General features: G+C 45.2%; 1 long non-coding RNA gene and 1 other non-coding gene across 4 annotated transcripts in view; one reads left to right on the top strand and one right to left on the bottom strand.

Moving 5' to 3' along the window:
* Positions 1–12,340, bottom strand: part of LOC120373197 — a 38,569-nt gene extending 26,229 nt beyond the window's left edge. The window contains exons 1-5 of one of the 3 annotated variants that reach the window (XR_005585440.1): positions 12,298–12,340; positions 11,744–11,824; positions 9,288–9,345; positions 8,511–8,671; positions 6,022–6,076 (exon numbers count right to left, since the gene is read on the bottom strand). This is a non-coding gene — a long non-coding RNA (uncharacterized LOC120373197). Of the gene's footprint in view, positions 1–6,021; positions 6,077–8,510; positions 8,672–9,270; positions 9,346–11,743; positions 11,866–12,297 lie in introns of those variants that run through there. The other 2 variants (XR_005585439.1, XR_005585441.1) reach the window with 2 other exon arrangements.
* Positions 12,341–12,441: 101 nt separating this feature from the next.
* On the top strand, positions 12,442–12,513 carry TRNAT-CGU. Its single transcript has one exon. It is a non-coding gene; the product is annotated as a tRNA-Thr (tRNA).
* Positions 12,514–13,756: the final 1,243 nt, after the last annotated feature.

The following is a 13,756-nucleotide window of genomic DNA, read 5'->3' as shown; positions in this document are numbered from 1 at the left end:
CTCTTTTCAGTTGCTTATAACATTACCAGTTTTTAATCATTTGGGCTGAAATTTTCCATACTGGGTGTCTGCCTTGCGCTAATAAATATATATATTTTTAATTCCAGCTAAAACCATTCAGCCATTTTCAAAAATGATGTTAGGGCAAAAATATATTGTTTTACTCATGCTAAAAAAGGTGTACAGCCCTTTTGTTAACAAGCTGTAGCACATCCACCTTTTGTAGGGGGGACTTGAAATTTGGCAAGGAGTTCTGATGTCAGGAATGTGGCTTTTACAATCCCAAATCAGGGCAAACTACAAGTCTGTGAATTATCTCAGATCATACATACTCAGTAGAGACTTGTCAGAGTTGTGCAGATAAAATCTCTGTCCTTTCAATGCCCTACCTACGGGGCCCAACAGTATAGAAGCGAAGAAACAGCCTTGCTTTTAATCCAAAGGGGACATGAGCTTGATTGCGCGATGGGTGTGTGTAGTGAGTGGAATGGGACAAGGAGAAGGGAATGGGGGACTGGTAGTCAGGGAGGGAGGTGGGGGAGGTAGACAGAGCTGAAATTGGTTGAGAAACCTTGCGGGAAAGGGGGTGCAGGAAGAGACTAGGTGGAAAAAATGGTGTATCGTGTAAATAAAGATGGTATCGTAATTCATATGCACAAGGGATCAAACTAAGGTTGCATAGGGAACCTTACGTCTGACATTTTCTAACGTTTAGTGCTTGACTTTGCAACTATAAACTTTTCATATCTTTTTTTGTGTAAAATTATATAGACACATTAGAAGAGAACTGGGCTTTTTATTAGTCAATTTAAGCAATACAGAACTATACCCCCACCCACCTAATTCTAGTGCCTTTATGAACCAAAATTGTGTTCTGTGAACTTGACCATATAAATAACTAAGCCTTTGCTGAGATTTTTTTTCTCCTCCCTTCAGTGAATAACACAGGAAAACTACCTTCTCCCTTGAATACCTCCCCATTTCTATAAATGCTACTAACCTCATTCCCAACAGTATCAACCATACCTTTACCATTCCCCATTCCCTTATCTGCCACTCTGTAGCACTGGACTCAAGCAGCACTTACAGTTCTAAGCCAGGAGTGTGACGGTATGTGTAAGCAGCCCTGAAAATATAATTCTGAGACTTCAAAAGAACTTTTGGGATGAAACTGGAAAAAACAGCTGACACCATCAAATACATTTTAACGTCTGTTTGAATATGTTTTTCATGTAAATAAAAAATCAGACCCTGTGTACTTTTTTTGTGTTTCTTTGGGTTAAACACCTTCTTTCTGCAGTGCGGCTGAGATGGGGGTGCTTTGTTTATGCCCAACTTCTATTGCCTAGAAAATCACAGGAACAATGTTGAGATCCACAAACCCTGAGTTAGACACCTAGGCTCACTATACAACAAATGGGCAGACAGAGGCACCATAGACTTGAGATCCACACAAGGTGAGGAGCTGCCTAAGCTAGCCAATGAGAGATACCAATAAGTGAGGCACCTATATCTACTTGGTGATCAACAAATGAGAAAACATTTCCTAGAGTCAGGCAGCTTGGGAGCCTAAGCAATTTCTTGCAGTTAGGTGCCTGCTTCACTCCACACAAAATGGCAAGAGGAGGTGGAGTAAGTGGGAGAAAGGAAATATCACTAACTCCATTTTACAGATGGGGAACATTGGGGGGAAGGGGAGAGAAAGAGAAAAAAAATTATATATATATATGACTCTGTAGTTCAGTTGTGGGTAGGGCACCCATGTGGGAGGTCCAGTCCTCCTTCTTCAATCACTCTAATTATTTATCCATAGTGGTACAGCTTCAACAGACGAGAATGAAGGAACCCTTCATCAGAATATCTCTCAGTGCTCTCCTGAGAGGTGGGAAAGCCCTGTATAAATCCTCTCTCCCCCTAAGGTATAGAAGGGAATTGAACCTGGGTCTCCCACATCTCAGGTGTGTGCTCTAACTACTGGGGCAAAAGTTTTAAAGTAGGTAGTGGTGGCAGCAGCACCATCAGCTCCACCCAGATTTTGAATGGGATCTGTTCTGTTAGGCACTGCTGAACCTGCCTACTAGCGCAGGCATCACACACAGCTTAGGATGGCAAATGTCCATCTTAATCTGGTTGAAGGTCACTCTCGGACATAAGTAGGAGACAGGTGGCTGGATGCTTAGAGTGAGGCAGCGGTGCATGTGCCCAGAGACAGAACTTTAGGAAATGAGTGTGTTTAGGTGCCTACAAGATTCAGCAGGAGTTTTGTGGATCACAGTGGAACCTAATCCCACATTTAGGTGCTTAAGTCCCTTTGTGGACTGAGGCCCAAGACTTCTCAGTTCTGTTACAAGAGGCCTGCACAATATGCGGCCCGCAGAGCCTCACTGTGCGGCCCGCGGGGGGATTCTAAATCCCCCGCACACGGCGCTCTGCGGGCAGCCCAGAGCCCTTTGAATCCCGGCCACAGCAGGGAATCAAAGGGCTCTGGGTTGCCCGCAGTCGCAGGGAGCCCTGAGCCCTTTAAATCTCAGCTGCGGCCGGGAGTCAGAGGGCTCTGGGCTGCCCGCAGCCGTGGGGAGCTGAGCCCTCTGACTCCTGGCGCGGCTGAGATTAAAGGGCTCTGGGTTGCCCGCAGTCGCAGGGAGCCCTGAGCCCTTTAAATCTCAGCTGCGGCCGGGAGTCAGAGGGCTCTGGGTTGCCCGCAGCCGTGGGGAGCTCTGAGCCCTTTAAATCTCAGCCGGGGCTGGGATTCAAAGGGCTCTGCTGGGCTGCCCGCAGCAGCAGGGAGCCCTGAGCCCTTTAAATCTCAGCCGCGGCCAGGAGTCAGAGCGCTCTGGGCTGCCCGCAGCCATGGGGAGCCCTGAGCCCTTTAAATCCCAGCCGCGGCTGGGAATCAAACGGTTCTGGGCTGCCCGCAGAGATTCCCAGCCGCGGCTGGGATTTAAAGGGTTCAGGGCTCCCCGCGGCTGCCGCAGCCCAGAGCCCTTTGAATTCCAGCCCGTGGCCTGATTGCTCCTTCCCCAGACCCCTGCCCCAACTGCCCCCCAGGACCCTAGCCCCTATCTAAGCTTCCATTCTCCTTGTCCCCAACTGCCCCCTCCTGAGACCCCAACTTCCCCCCAGGACCCCACCCCCTACCTGTCCCCTGATAAACCCCTGGGACTCCCATGCCTATCCAACTGCTGCCTGTCCCCTGACTGCCCCTCCAAACCTCCGCCCCATCCAACCCCCCCGCTCCCTGTCCCTTGACTGCCCCTTCTTCAATCCCCAGCCCCCTTACTGTGCCACTCAGACCAGCGTGTCTGGCTCTGTGCAGCTCCAGACAGTTGCTGCCATGCTCCCCCATGGAGCCCACAGCCCCACCATCCCCCCCAGCATCTGCCTTCCAGATTTGAACACCTCAAAATTCAGGAGTGCTCAAGCTCAGTTTGGGCAGCTGTTACTTCATTTCTCCCAAATCAAATATACTGATCCTCTGTAACTTGCTGTAGAAAAAGTAGGATAAAATTGAGCAAGAAATGCTTATTAGGACTGGAACTGCTGTTTTCAACAGCCACTGCCTTTTTGTTTGTTTGAAAGGAAGACAGTGATATTGCATTGGCAAATTCCCCATAGAAACAAAGAGTGGAACAAAAGAATAATAAAGGCACCTCAACTTTTCCTCATTTATGGAGGACAGTCTTATAATATGCATCCAGATATCCTCCAATCACACAAGTTGAAAATTGTTCCACTTTACTGCAGCTCTGTAACCATATGGGAACCAATCCTGTCTGTGTTTTGTGCACATCCAAAATTCCTGCTGAATGATCCGCCCTGGGAGCGAGTTACCAGTGACCCAGGGCTGGGGCAGCAGCGGGGTGTGGGGAGGGCACTGGTGGGCAGGAAAGGGGGAAGCCCAGCGCTGGGGCTGCAGGGTGTGGGGGGGAAGGGAGAGCCCAGGAGTGGGGCAGCAAGCGGGGACAGGCGGGAGCCCAGGGCTGGGACAAGGGGCAGCCACATTTTTTTTTGCTTGGGGCAGCAAAAAACCTAGAGCCGGCCCTGCCGGGTTCCCCCAGCTGCCGGAGCCCCGGGCCCTTTAATTAGACCCTGAGGGCTCCCAGCCACCTCTTCAGCTGGGAGCCCCTGGTTGATTTAAAATAAAGTATCACCTCCCCACCCCCAACCTTCCTTTTTGGCCCACAGCTGTTTTGGTGGGGCGGTGCTGGGGAAGGAGGGTTTGTTTCTGCAGGGCTGGGCGGCTCTGGGGCAGGGTGTTTCCGTGGGGCCAGGAGGTTTTGGCCCTCAGCTGTTTTCTTTGGAGTAATGTGGCCCTCGCCGCTTTACGAGTTGTGCAGGCCTGTGTTACAGGATCTGCTACTGACTCACCCTGGGCCCTTGAAGAAGACATTGAAGACAAAACTTTCAAACTTGGGTGCTTACATTTAAACCCCTAATCCAGCAAAGCATATATGCTTTGCTGAACTTTAAGAACAGACTTAAATGGTTTGTTCAATCAGCACCAGAAGAGTCAGTACTTTTTTGTTTGTTTTGTTTAAAGAGGTGTCAAACTCCCACAGACTTCATTGGCAGCTGCAGTTGCTTTGCTCCTCCTGAAAACCAGGCCACTTATTTAGGTGCCTATATACAGCTGTAGGGGGCTAACTTTAGGTATCTATATCTCAAAATTTCAGTAATAACTTCTCTGTGCATAAACGTTTTCACTTGTAAAATAGAGATAATACCCATATGTCTCAAAAGGGTGTTGCAATACTTAATAGGTACTAATTAAATAATTAATGCCTAAAAAGTTCTTCAAGGCTTCTAATGGAAGGCAAAAAAATATAATTATTGAACCTCATATTCTGACATCAAATGTAACTATTTGAAGGAGACACAGAAAGACCACAACCATGGGCCTCATTCCATTAAAGTTGTCAATAACATTTCATTAAAAATGTCCCTAAGTATCAGTTAGGTCTCTCTCATGATCATGCCTTGTAGCAGTACTAATGCAGACACGTTTTTATTTTTGGCAGTGTTCCGACAGAGTGTTTTAAGATTACATAGTCACTCTCTGAATTTTATCTGGTTAAAATAAAACTCAAAATAAATATTAAAGTTTCATTTTTAATAAAATGACTTAGTTCCTTGGATTTTCATCAGATGAAGCAGAATGCCACATTAACTAGTGACTGAATTAAGTAGAAGGCACTGTAAGATGCACCATAAGTGCAGGACTGGTATGAAATATCTCCATGAATGAGGAGCAAAGACAGAATTAATGAGTGATGCTTGCAAGAATAATTTTAGAAAAATATATAAAAAATATAAAATAAAATATTATATATATTTAGAAAAAACATAATATATATAAAAAAAGACTCAAACATCTATACACATATTTTTCAGAAACAAATATAAGTATTTCCAGTAAAGTATGGTTTATGGTTTAGAAAGCCTTGTTGTCTAAACAGGAACCCAAACAAAACCCTGTTTCTGCCTCTCTGCTGAACCCTCCAAACCCAGCATAGGGTGTTTATCACAGACTAAGGGAAAAAATATTTGTAGGAGCCTCTTCTTTAAAACACGGGCAGTACATCACTGGCACCAAGACATATCCACATCTGAATTAACTTGTTTTTGATTTGAGTATCCACTTGATTTGTGGCAAGTCTGCCATGCTTTCTGACTGGTTATCCACCACTTGAATATAAGCTAGTTGTCAAAACTCTTGACAAGACTGGCTGGCACATAAACAGGAATCAGAGACAGTATTTGAGGCCATATTAGTCACGCAGATAGGATATCTTATTCCTGAGTATATGCTAATAACCCTCTTTAATCTTCCAATATAATCAAAACTGCAGTTATGACATTACATTCATAACATCTTGTGAGCAAGACATATCTTGTTTTGGATTGATTGCTATCTGATAATTGATTAGTTCATGATGCCTTAACAATGATACTAAAGGAACACAAAACTTCAAAGTGTATACAAAACATTTTTCTTTTAAATGAGCTATTTTATCAACAAACCTTTGTCTCATCTTTCTGAAATCTGAATTTTAAACTGCAAATCAACTCAATCTCCCTGGAAAACAGAATGAAAAGAACATGTCACAAAATCACCACAGGTTAAAGCAGTTAAATATCAGTAAAACAATCTGGAAAAAATAAACTATGCTCCAGAAAGTGCTTAGAACCAATTCCAAACCTTGCTGAACATTTAGATTAGTTCCAAAATGTTACTGTTGGCTGTTCATTTGCTTCTTTCCATTCATAAACATAGGTTTATAACTGTATATTAAAGCTTTATGAATTATTATTTATATTACAGTAGCAGGGCCCCAATATCACGGAGTGAGGCCCCACTGGACTATGTGCAGTACAAACATGTAACACGAAGTCAGACCCTGAGCCAAGGAGCTCACTCACGCTCTAGGCTCATGCCAAGACATGAGCTGCAACAAGTAGATAAAACAAATGTAGGTGTGGGCGAGACAAGTAACAGTGAAACAAGCATGTTTTGCATAGGTGACAGCTTGCCACCTGCCTAACCGTTGCTAGACAGCATTGTTTTGGAAGCTTCAGAGCCGAGATAAGTCTTCAGGAAGCATTTGAAGGAGAACAACATGATGGCTTTATGGATTTTGTCAGAGTTTTTTTCCCTCCATAAATAGAGGTGACACGGAGGAATACAAAAAAGTGTTAGTAGGAGAAGTGGACTTTCCTTTTTATTCCAGAGTCAGCTAGGTGTTGCCTGGGTTCAGCTTTAGACAGCATCCACACACTGAGAAAACTGCTTTAAAAACTCATCCTCTTCCACAGGAATGACTTTATTAAAAAAAAAAAGAAGAAGAAGATGCATTTTAGTTCATACCTTCTCCTAGGCACAGCTGCTTCTCAGGGTACTTCTTCACTGCCGGCCGGATCGGCGGGCAGCAATCAATCCAGCCGGGATCAATTTATCGTATCTAGTTTAGACGCAATAAATCATCCCCAAGTGCTCTCCCGTTGACTTCTGTACTCTGGCTTGGCGAGAGGTGCAGACAGAGTCGATGGGGGAGCGGCAGCAGTCGACTCACCGTAGTGAAGACACCGCAGTGTTATTCACCTAGCTGAAGTTGCTTAACTTAGATCGACCCTCTCTGTCTTCCCCTCTCCCCTCCCCCCACCCCGCAGTGTAGACCAGGGCTCAGTTTCCTTCTTTGGGAAAGCTCAGCCCACAGCCTAGATTCTCTCCCCCTTATATCTGGATGGAGTGTTGAGATATGAATGAGAGTGAGTCAGCAAAAGACACTTAACATTTTCCCCAGTAGCATCAACACCTTCAAAAATTGTAGAGGTGTTTCAAGCAAACACTAAAAACCTGTTACACTGCTGTTTAAGTTTGATGTAGAGCAGTGGCTCTCAACTTTTTCAGACTACTGTATCCCTTTCCGGAGTCTGATTTATCTTGCATACACCAAGTGTCACCTCACTTAAAAACTAAAAATCAGACATGAAAATACAAAAGTATCACAGCATGCTATTACTGAAAAATTGCTCACTTTCTCATTTCTACCACATAATTATAAAATAAATCAATTGGAATATAAACATTGTACTTACATTTCAGTATACAGTATATAAAGCAGTGTAAATAAGTCATTGTATGAAATTTTAATTTGTAGTGCTTTTTATGTAGCCTGTAGTAAAACTAGGCAAATATCTAAATGAGTTGATGTACCCCCTGGAAGATCTCTGTGTACCCCTGCTTGAGAACCACTGATGTACAGGAACTGTAGAGCTAGGTGTCATCTGCATCTGCTGGCACTTCAGCTCATGTCTCACCAACAGCTACTTATAGATGTTGAATAATATGACCTTACAGGACTATGCAGGTAAGGGCTTTGGTGACATAGTAACAACAGTCTATAACAGGGGTCCCCAACGCGGTGCCTGCACCTGCATCCTGGCCAGTGGTGGAGCATCCGCCGAAATGCGGCGTCATCGAGAGGCGTTGCCGCCAAAATGCCGCAGAAATTCGGCGGCATTTCGGTGGATGCTCCACCACCGCCACAGTCCTTCGTCTGGCACTCGCCAGATGAAAAGGTTGGGGACCACTGGTCTATAACAACCATCTGTATTTGGTCTGAGAGGAAGGACTGTTCTTGGTTATCTATTAGACCTCCTCAGACACAGGAGATTTTCTCTGTGAAATAAGAAATAAAAAATTCCTTGGAATGAAAAGTAGTATGTTCTGAGATTCAGTTGAGGTACTCACTTTATGAAGTGAAATACACTCTGTAAAGAAAAATACAGCTATCCCAGGAATTAATAATTATATATACACATGAATGAAGTTTTGTAGTAGGATGGTACATTAATATCTTCCTTCTTGTAAACACTGTACTTGTTTCTTATAACATCCAATTTTCCTTTCCAATTAATGGGACAAAAACTCAGTTTAATCACCTTAACAAATTTAGAAATATGTATGTGGCACTTTTAAAGACTAAACAAAAAGGTTAGAGGAAATATACCTATTAATCTCTCTGGATTTGTAAAATCGGGATGGGGGTTGTCTTTTGTGTTTGTTTTTTTACTTTTCAGCAGTTTTGAAGAACTTTGGAAGACGTACATGAATTCTTCAGCTACACATCAAGAGTGAAAATTGGTACCTGGATGATTTTTTTTTTTTTATCTGCGGAACATACAAAAAGCAAACATTTTTCTATTTGCAAGAGAGTTCAACTACTCATCCAGTGTGACATCATCATCTTAAATCTGGTCTCATTTTAAAAGCCTGAACTGGTTTAGTGGTTTCAGAAAAATAAACCTCATGTACCAGAATTATACAACTGTTAATCCCCCAGAATACAGTGATTTTCCTGTGCAGAATCAAGAAAAAAAAATTCTTCTATTAGCCACTCTGGCATTTCCTGAAGAGTATCTTGTAAGGAAAACAATGCATCACATAGAAAATGGATTGCTACCAGCAAATGAATCCCAATTCAAATCCTCAACGATTAGGAACAAATTTTTTCCAAAATTCAGCTTTGAGGGTCAAAGGATAAAATATATTTTCATGTTGTTAAGACTTCACTTGCAATCAAAACTGGAACAAGTTCTGTAACAGTTAAACAAGTCTACAGAGAGGATTCCCTTATCAAAAAGAAACCACTTCCAAAACCAATTCTCACTGATATAAGAGGCACAATGGAAAGAATCGCATTGATGACATTTACAGACTTTCTTTAGCATATTGATTTTAATATAAAACAGAAACATCACTTGGCTCACTGGAAAATCCCTCTTACTCAGACAAAGGCTCCTTCTTCCAATCACTCCTAATTCCAGTGATTCCAGCAATGGGGACTGCAAGAGAAGTCACAGAACTAGATATACTACTTATTCCAGAACATGTTAGAGATCAGCCTGAATGGCATATTAGAAGTATGTAGCGTTTCCCCTTACAGACACAGAAACCTACTGATGCCTCCATGCCAAACCCATCTAGGATACGCAGAGTAAAAAGAGAAACATATGGAAAATGTAAAGAGTTTATCATTCAACAATGAAGAAACTAAATATTTCCTTGAGTTCCACGTAAAAAAGAAAATAATTCAGAAAAAATGGGAAACTTTCAAAAAAGTAGCAGAATCATTAAGAAAATGTATGCTCCTAGCACCACAGTTCCAAGAAGAGATCATGGCAGGAAATACAGGAAAAGCCCAAAATTAACCCACAAAAATGTTAGAGGTCATGAGTTTCTCAAGACCTTGGATATAAATTTCCTATTAGATGCAAGATTATTATGGTTTCTCTGTGATGGAAACTTATTGTGATAAAGTAATGCCAATATGTGCAATTCTTTTCTTGACTGGACAATGAATCAGTTCTTCATTTAGACCTTTATTTTTGAGGACAGCAGGGATTCAGGATTCATACACCAAGAGAGCAAGGAAGGTTACTCTTGAATATAGGCAATCACTACTGAGATAGCTTAATTTTGCTTAGACTCATTGCACCATGTAGAACCTTTTGATTTTGTCTGTCATCAGCACCAGAAGGATCATACTTTACAAAATTAACCAAGGAAACAACTTAACTTGAGTGTCTGGGATAATTCTCCTCAGAGGATTTAATGGGATCTCTCTGGGCATATCTACACTGTGTCTGAGAGCAAGCCTTCCCGCCTGAATCCAGACTCAAGGGAGCAGAGGTTGTGCTAGTGTTCTTAAAACAGCTGTAGAGATGGTGCTTTAACTTTGTGGCTGGGGCTGGAGCTCAGGCTCTCAAAGTTTCCCCAGATTCAGACACAAATCTTCAGTGTCTACACAGCTATTTTTAGAGTACTAGTGTGAGCCCCATTACCACAAGCCCATGGACCCGAGTTTGGAGGCTCACTCCCACATGATGCATAGATATATGCTCTATGAGGAGTTTGAGTAGAGTATCACACCTGATTGTTGATTTATCCTCAGAGATATGCTTAGGGAAGATCTATGGAGGTGGTTTTCAAACTGCGGGTCACGACCCAGTACTGGGTTGTGGCGTCTCTTGTCAGTACTGCCAACCGGGCTGTTAAAAGTCCCATCAGCGGTGCTGCCCAGCTAAGGCAGGATAGTCCCTACCTGTTCTGACACTGTGCTGCGCCCTGGAAGTGGCCAGCAGCAAGTCCAGCTCCTAGGCAGGGGGGCCAAGGGACTCCACACACTGCCCCTACCCTGAGCACTAGCTCCGCACTCCCATTGGCCGTTTCCTGGCCAATTGGAGCGGCGGGGGGCCTACGGGCGAGAGCAGTGTAGAGCTGCTTGCCACCTCCATCTAGGAGCCAGACCTGCTGCTGGCCATTTCCAGGGCACAGCATTGTCCACGGTGCTAAGACAGGCAGGAAGCCTGCCTTACCACCCGCGCTGCAATGCTGACCAAGAGCCACCCAAGGTAAGCCCGCACCCCAACCCCCTGCCCCAGCTCTGAGCCCCCCAACCCCTCATCCCAGCCCCACCCAAGCATGCAGCCCCAGCCCAGACCCCCTCCTGCATCCCAACCTCCTGCCCCAGCACAGGGCCCCCTCCCACACCCTGATCCCCTCATTCCTGGCCCTACCCTGCAGCCCTCACCCCAACCCTCTGCCCCAGCTCTGAGCCCCTCCCACACCCCAAACCCCTCATCCCCAGCTCCACTGGGTCATGGGCATCAACAATTTTCTTCCACAGAAAAAAAGTTTGAAAACCACTGATCTATGGAGTTGGGATTGAACCTTGCCCTAGCACTAGAGTAGGGGTTCTTAAACTTTTTCTTTCTGAGCCCCCCCCCCTGCCCTCAACATGCCATTAAAACTCCATGGTCTACCCATGCCACAAGAATTCGTTTTCTGCATATAAAAACCAGGGCAAGCATTAGGGGGTAGCAAGCAGGGCAATTGCCTGGGGCCCCACGCCACAGCTACATTGCTCAGGCTTCAGGTGCAGCCTTGGGGGTTTCACCCCATGTAGTGAGACTTTGGCTTTCTGCCTGGGTCCCCAGCAAATCTAACAATGGCCTTGCTTGGCACCTCCCCCCCCCCCAAAAAAAAAAAACCTGCTCACTGCCCACCAGGGGGCCCTGGACCCTGTAGAGGGGAATTTTTCAGCCTGAGGAAAGTCATAACACTGTACAAAAGCAGTAGATGGATTTGCGCTGTGTATATACTTTCGTACTAACATAAAGAGTGACATCTACTGGCAAACAATAATATTTGTCACATTTGTATATTCCATACAATAATTACCGTGCAGAAAGTTTGCGACTGCAGCAATTCTCAGGAGGTACCTACCTCCCCCGCTGAAATCTGACTTTTGCCCCACGCAGACTGAGGAGGAAGCATCTCAAGTGACACCCCCATCCCCACACCTCAACCGAGACCCCTCACCCCCAAACCTGTCTCCCACGTCTCCCCCCGTCCCACACTGACGGCCAGGCACCCCCCTCACCACCCACTTGTGCAACGTGAGTGTGCAACATGAGTGTGCAAACCCCCCCCCCCGGCTGCGGGCCAAGCGCTGGTCCCCCTGTAGCCCCTGGACCCGTTCCCCTAGAAGGAAGGGGACGCGCCACGCCCCGCCTCCGGCTAACGGAAGAAGGGGAGGGAATTTTACACCCTCCCCTATTTGATCTAGGGTAAAAGCAGCCCCACCCCCCGGCCCCGCCTCCGCCTCCGCCTCCGCCTGGGCGGGAAACACCCCCTCGCTCTCCCCACGCCAGAGCGTGAGCCGCCCCCGCGGAGCGTCCCCTGTCCCGGGCTCTCTAGTGGGCAGCGAGACAAGAGCGCGCGCATTAACAAACCATTGCGCATGCGGACCCGGACCACTGACGGTGGGAGGAGCTGATATTACTAAATGCTGCGCACACACTCGGAAATATCTCGAGAACACGCCCTGTCGGGAGTGGTGCCAGCATATATACCTGTCAAGCGGCGATTTTAACGCAGGCGCGGTGGCCAAGTGGTAAGGCGTCGGTCTCGTAAACCGAAGATCACGGGTTCGAACCCCGTCCGTGCCTGACCCACTTAAGGCGGGTGGTTTCCTCGAGAAGAATTCTTAGGATCATTTTTAGGGGAACTCTAAGGAACGCTCAGTACCATCCAGCAGAGCCCAAAGATTTGGTACAGCCGCACACAGGGTGTTTTCAGACACCTCCTTCTGTCTCCTGAAAACCCACGTCTGTATCTCGCCCCTATTGCATTAGTCGTTGTCACTTTCCTCCTGACTATTGTTCAGTCCAGGTCTATGCCATATCTACCCAGCTATAACTGTCTCCAGCCCTGTTTTCTCTCTGTTTCCTAATTTATTCTTATGCCTCCTCCACCCCAATCTCTTGGCATTCTCATCCGACATGCAGCAGATATAATGCCTCTCAAACTGGAGAAATAAAGAGAGGTGGCTCTCCCAGGCCAGATTGTAACAGCACGTGGGACTTGTGTTTCTTTACCCTACAGGCTTGCATTGCTTCTCCTTGTATTTCCAGCAGCCAGGAACTGAAATGTGATGAGAGAAAAAACAAGTTGTGCAGTATTTCAGGCCTATAAATGCATACTCTGAAGGAAAACAAACAAAACACATTGAATACCACAAGTACCAATGCAGACCAAGAAGCTGAGAGCTTCCTTGGACGTGCAGACCATGGTGAACACCCATTCTACTCTATGGATCCGAGCCTTCTACCACTGAAATCAATGTCAAAACTCCCATTGATTTCAATGGGAGCAGGGCTTACCCGTTAGAGCTCTTCTCAGGTCTATTTGGCTCCACCTAAATACCAATCTATCCTTGTTTATTCAAGTTCCTGCAAAGCTAAATATGCAGTCTTTCTCTAGAGTACTGTCCCAGGGGCCTGATCTTGCATGCCTGGTGAACTAAAAAGGAATGATACCAGCAGCAGGAATATGGGATTGGTCCCAACGTTTATGAACTGATTAGGAGAAGATTGTTGGTCCATACAAATCACATAAAGACCACAACAAACACACACTCCCCTCTCTCATGCTTCAATACACTTATGTGTGGGTGTGTAGCCATTCTCAAAAGTTGTCTATCAAATGTGTTGGATAATTATCATAATAAAAGGAGCAGTATGTCACCTATAAATGTTTCTCTCTTTAAAGAATTTAAGTCCTGCTTTTGTTTTGGTTATGGGGAGTGGTAAAATATTAGATGAATTTATCTGTGTCACTAAATAGAAGTATCATTGGTAAGTAGGTTTGGGTATAATGCATTATTTTACACTGCAAAAATATAAAAACTAT

Source organism: Mauremys reevesii, linkage group 10 (assembly GCF_016161935.1).
Source record: "Mauremys reevesii isolate NIE-2019 linkage group 10, ASM1616193v1, whole genome shotgun sequence".
Taxonomy (NCBI): Eukaryota; Metazoa; Chordata; order Testudines; family Geoemydidae; genus Mauremys; species Mauremys reevesii.
Note: the sequence above shows the minus strand (reverse complement) of the source record. Positions and strands in the feature narration are given on the sequence as shown.